Source organism: Mustela nigripes, chromosome 13 (genome assembly GCF_022355385.1).
Source record: "Mustela nigripes isolate SB6536 chromosome 13, MUSNIG.SB6536, whole genome shotgun sequence".
Lineage (NCBI taxonomy): Eukaryota > Metazoa > Chordata > Mammalia > Carnivora > Mustelidae > Mustela > Mustela nigripes.
Genome location: NC_081569.1, coordinates 700,640 through 706,204, shown reverse-complemented (window position 1 = coordinate 706,204; position 5,565 = coordinate 700,640). Strand labels below are relative to the sequence as shown.

The 5,565-nt window shown below is 53.6% G+C and overlaps 1 long non-coding RNA gene across 1 annotated transcript in view; it reads left to right on the top strand.

The window, feature by feature from the left end:
* The window catches only part of LOC132029058 (uncharacterized), a 4,964-nt gene extending 3,482 nt beyond the window's left edge, over nucleotides 1-1,482 (top strand). The window contains exons 2-3 of the long non-coding RNA XR_009407675.1: nucleotides 1,022-1,121; nucleotides 1,406-1,482. This is a non-coding gene — a long non-coding RNA (uncharacterized LOC132029058). The remainder of the gene's footprint in view (nucleotides 1-1,021; nucleotides 1,122-1,405) is intronic.
* Nucleotides 1,483-5,565: the final 4,083 nt, after the last annotated feature.

Below are 5,565 nucleotides of genomic sequence, written 5' to 3'. Positions count from 1 at the left end.
TGGGGGGGGGGGGGGGGGGCGGCGGGGGGGGGGGGCGCGCGCGCGGGCGGGGGGGTCGCGGGCGGGGAGGGGGGCGCGCGCAGCCGCTGCTGCCCGAGACTCGAGCGGGCGAGGGGGCGGGGGCGCGGGGCACCTGCTCTCGTCCACCGGAGACCCCGGGGCGTGCGCTCGCCCCCCTTGAACGGGGGCCTAGGAAGGGTCCGACACCTGCTCCAGTCGGTCCTAGAGCTCCCCCACCCCGAGCGCGTGTTCGGCCCCGATGCAAGGGGCAGGGGAGGTGCCGGATACCTGCGTGGACGCGGATCCTGCAGAAAAGCTCAGAACTCAAGACACCATAGTAGAGCTCGCTGGCCTCCGCGGGCCCGTGTGTCCTTGATTTTCTGGAACTTTTCTGAGGTTTTAGGGGATTTTGCAACCAAAGCACGGCATATTCTTCACACAGTAGGCGGTAATGGAAAAACGAAGCAGTCTCGGAAATTAACTGAAAATACCCTATAGTGTTGCCTCTCCCACAGATCTAAAGGGGTGAGGACCTTTATCTCCTAGACTCAGTGTGGGAAGGGACACTACTTCAAGGCTCTCCCCCTGAAACTGAAAAAGCAAAGACTTGTTTTGCTTTTCTAGCAGGAACTGTAATTATCACCACCTAGTTCCCCTCGATGAAGGAAGGAGTCCTCTGCTTCATGGGAAGGAAAAATCCCACAAACGTGTAGGATCAGAAAAAGCATAATTTCGCAAACCCTTAGAAACAAGGGTTATCAAACTGTAATTAAACCATTCGGCTAATAGTTGGTGGGGAACTGGACATCCACACGGATCAGAGTGACCGGATCCACATGCCTCACACGCGCAGGATGGGCGGTGGGATGGAAGAATGCACAGACGGGTGGTCACCACCCTGGGAAAGTCATCTGAGTTTTGCTAGTGGCTTTCCTAACTAATCCTCAACAGGGGAGTGTGTCTTTAGCAGTGATGCGGTGTGAAGGTCGCGGGACCAGTAGCCTTTGTTTATTCTACCCAGAAGTGTCCTGTGTGTTATCTGCCGGCCCCGAGTGACTCCCGCTCTCAGGAAGCAACCAGCCGGGTGACGCCACTCCGACGCAGTAACACAAAATCAGAAGGTGGAAATGCTTTTGTGTTTTTTTAAGGTTTTACTTATTTTTAAAGATTTCTTTAATTTTACTTGTCAGAATGAGAGAGAAAGAGAGAGAGAGCACAAGCAGAGCAAGCGGCAGGCGGAGGGGGGAAGCGGGTTCTCCCAATAGGGGAATCGTTCCCAGGACAGAGGGACCATGACCTGAGCAGAAGCTGGGTCCTTAACCAACTGAGCCACCCAACGTCCCTGGGGGGTGGGGACTCTGCAGGACAACGGGCCCAGGGTCTTCAATGAGAACTGTGTTTCCAGAAAGGACTTCTGCTCCATGAAGAGGCCCAGGGGCCATACCAGGCAGATGGGATGGGCGACCCTGGATTGGACGCTGTTCTGGGTAAGGAGCTGTCCAGCAGATTTGGGGATCAACGGGGGGAAATGAACATAGTTGGACTATCCGGTGAGCTGAAAATTCACTCTAGGAGAAAGTGGAGGGGACTGATTGGAAGAAGGGGACTGCAAGCAAAATGTAATCTCTCCTCTCAGGAAAAAGAAGGCCACCTAGTAAGTTATTAATGGTGACACTTGGGGCTAGGAATCCCAAGTTTTACTTTTCGAATTTTTGTTTGCCTTTATTCTCTAGCTTCCTAAAATGCATTTAATCCTTCCAAAACCGTTTTTTTTTTAAAGGTTATTTAAAAAAAAATAGATGAGGGATGCCTGGGTCATTCAGTGGACTGGGCGTCTGCCCTCTGCTCGTGTCTTGATCCTAGCGTCCTGGTATCGGGTCCCGCGTGGGGCTCCTTGTTCAGCAGGGAGCCTACATCTCCCTCTGCCTGCTGTTCCTCTGCTTGTGCTCTCTCTGACAAGTAAATAAAATCTTTTAAAAAATAAAAAATAAATTTAAAAAAATAGATAAGAAAAAAGAAAGTAAAACAGAGGTAGGACTGGTGAATGAGACCATGACCCGTTTTCCACGTTCATAGGTTGCCTTACAATTAGGCTGACAGAGATGAGAACCCAGAAGTCCTGAGTTCCTCTCCTGTGTAGGAGAATTGCCAATGTGGTCCACACCTTTCTAGCTGTCCAGGCGAAGGAGGAAAGCTGATCGTGGGGCTCATGGTACCTCCGATTTTAAGCCATTTAAACCAAACCAATTCCTGGGGTACCAGGACCAAAATGATACAACTCCACAGAGCCTGTTACTCAGAAGGAACCACTGCAGACCAAAGATATCTGGATGCTTGCTCCTTTAGAAGTGTGTGTGCGTGTGTGTGTGCGTGTGCACGTGTGTGTGTGTGCGTGTGCGTGTGTGTTTCTCTTTTTCAGAATGGTGGTGGAATAACTCATGACGTAAAATTCCCTTTTTCAACCTTTGTGAACCCCGGGGCTCTGGGGTAGTAAGTGCCTTCATGTTGTCGGGTCACCATCATCCATCTCCAGAACTCTTTCATTGTCCCAAACTGACACTCTGGCCCCATTAGACTCTAGTTCCCCGTGCACCTCCCGCGGACCCTGGGTCCCACGATTTGACCCCTCCCGGAGCCTCACCCTAGTAGAATTATCCAGTCCTTTTCTTTTTGTGATGGCGTATTTCACCAAGCCTATTATCTTCAAGGTACCACTCTAGCAGGTGTCGGAAAGGCCTTCCCGTTCAAGGCTGAGCCGTATTCTGGTGCGCGTCTGTGCCTCCTCAGGTTTATCTCTTCGTCTGTCAAAGGGCATCTGCCTTGCTTCACCTTCTCCCTGAATGTTGGTGTGCAAATATCCGTTTGAACCCCTGCCTTCCTCCTTTGGACATACTTCCCAAAATGGAATTTCCGTGTCCTTGGGTAATTCTAAGTTTAATTTTTTGAGGCCGTTCTGCAATTTTTAGCCTTTGTGCAGACCACGTCCCTAATGCGGGCCTCTATTTCTTCAGCTGCAAAATAGGAGGGTAGGGGGAGTGAGGGCGGGCTTCGGGAGGCCCTAAGGAGCTCATGACCCAGTGCCCACCCAGGCCCCTGGATGAAAGCCCTGGTCTCCGTAGACTCTCCCCAAGTACGACGAGGATTCTTCCCAAGAAACATGACCTGACTGCCAGTAGGTGCTGGTCCTGGGAGGCCTGCAGGGGAGGGTGGACGGATGGAGGATGCGGGGCTAAGGCTGCACAGGCCCCTCTGCCTCACACCACCTGACCCCCACGTCTCCTGCCCCTCCCGCTCTCCATTCACTTTCTTTGTTCTGAGGCGTGGGGACAAAGGCAGCGGCCTGAGACACAAAGACACTTGAAATCTCTCGCAGGGATTTTTCATTCCAAGGGACCTGTAGCATCTTCCAGAGTCACCACGGAGATGGCTGAGCTAAGAACCAGCCCGGTGCCCTTCCCTCTGCCCTCTGGGTACCAGACTCCTCAATGATCTGGGGAGACCTCTGAAGCCAGCGCCATCTCTCAGATATTTCCCCTAAAACTCTCCAGGCTTGTCCACTGCCGGGATGAAGTCCGAGGTCGGACCGTCAGCAGACCTGCCTGGCGTTGAGGAGTCTTGCTTCACCTCTGGGCCTTGATTCCCGACTCCCCCCACCCAGTCCCAACCCTGCTGCTCCAGCCACACTGAGCTGGGAAGAGAGGACCCTTGCATCCGCAGGCCTCCAGGAGGCCAGTGTCCTTCTCCCGGGCCCAGTGTCTCACTCCCCACTCTCCTTTGCCAGCTGCATCCCGGAAGAGCCTGGTCAGGAGGCCCCTTCCCCAGGAAGGCGCTGCTGCTTCCCAGATGGTGAGCGAGCTCTTCTTTGCACACACACGGTCAAGTACACTCCCTTCTGCCTCAGCGCTGTTTCTCGGCCAAGTGTGCAGGAAGTCAGCGCACGGGCATTGGTCTGAGACCAGCTGGGTCCGGATGCCCACTGGGAACCCATATAGCCTTGCTGTTCGCAAACCGCCTCCCGGACCCCGGAGAAGCCTGTATGCATGACTTCTGTCTGGCCCGCAGAGCGCTGGACTTCCTCACTAGCCTGTGGGTCTGGCAGGAGAGGCCTGGTTTAAGTGAGGAGAATCCTGCCGCGTGCTCCCACCAGGGATCTCTTTCATCTCCAGGACACGGGCTTGATGTAGGGAAGGAGTAGCCCCGGCCAGCGCTGGGCATCGTGGGGATGGGGTGAGGTGGCCGGGCGGTTCAGCAGAGGCCACACCCCGCTGCCAAGTTCACCCAAGGCTGTCAGGAAGCCGACAGGTGGACAAGAGCACAGGTGAGGAGGAAGAGGAACCACAACCCTCCTAGGCTCTCAGCCGGCATGGAGGCACGGCCTCGAAAAGGGCAGGCAGGTCCTCCGAAGCTCGCACCCAGAGCTACCCTCCAGCCCGGCAGGGCCACCACCTAGCACGGACCCACGAGAAATGAGAAGTGGAAACACAGCCCCACAAGACCCGTACCCCGCGCTCACAGCAGCGCTGTCCCCGACAGCCACGACGTGGAAACCGCCACACGTCTGCCATCCAGTGAGCAATAATCTCACCGTCTACCGGGAGCCCCATACAGCTTTCGGCCAGAAGTGCAAGACGGCTCAGGCGGCAGCGGAGATGTTCCTGAGGACATTATGCTCAGGGATAGAAGTGAACCAAAAAGAGCAGGTATTGTAGGATTCCATTCATGAGAATTGTCCAGAAGAGGCAGATCCGTGGAGATGAGACACAGTGGAGGCAGGTTAATGGCTGTGGCGGGGGTGGGGGGGTGGATGACAAAATGTTCTAAATTGCATGGTCTTAATTCTACATCCATACATGAAAAACTCACTGAACTGTGCAGTTTAAAAAATGAATCTTATAGGGCCTCCAGGGTGGCTCAGCCCATGGGGCATCTGACTCTTGATTTCAGCTCAGATCAGGGTCTCAGGATGGCGAGATGGAGCCCAGGGTCTGCTCTGCGCTGGGTCTGGGGCCGATGGGGTTCTCTCTCTCTCTCTCTTTCCCTTTGACCGTCCCCTCTCTCTGTCCCTCTAAGGGAAAAAAAAAAAAAAAAACGTGAATTTTATAGTATGTAAATTATATCTCAATAAGCTATTTTTTAAATATTTTTTTAAAAATTTATTTCACAGAGAGAGAGAGGGAGAGGGAGAGAGGTCACAAGCAGGCAGAAAGGCAGGAGGAAGCAGGCTCCCGAATGAGCAGAGAGCCCTATGCGGGGCTCGGTCCCAGCACCCTGAGATCATGACCAGAGCCAAAGGCAGAGGCTTTAACCCACTGAGTCACCCAGGCGCCCCTAAGCTATTGTTTTAAAAAGAAGGGGGGGATGCCAAAACAGAATAGGAGTTTAGATATATTCTAAATATTTAAGATAAACGTTTACTTTTTTATATCTCGTCAGTATGGTTAGTGACAACATACAACCTCATTCTGACAAAAGGTCAAATGTCTAAAGTCTGAGTCTCTAAACCCCGGGGGAGGTAGGGCCTGGAGCCAGGGGCCGCCGGCTTCCCGAACCACCCCCCAGTTTGGT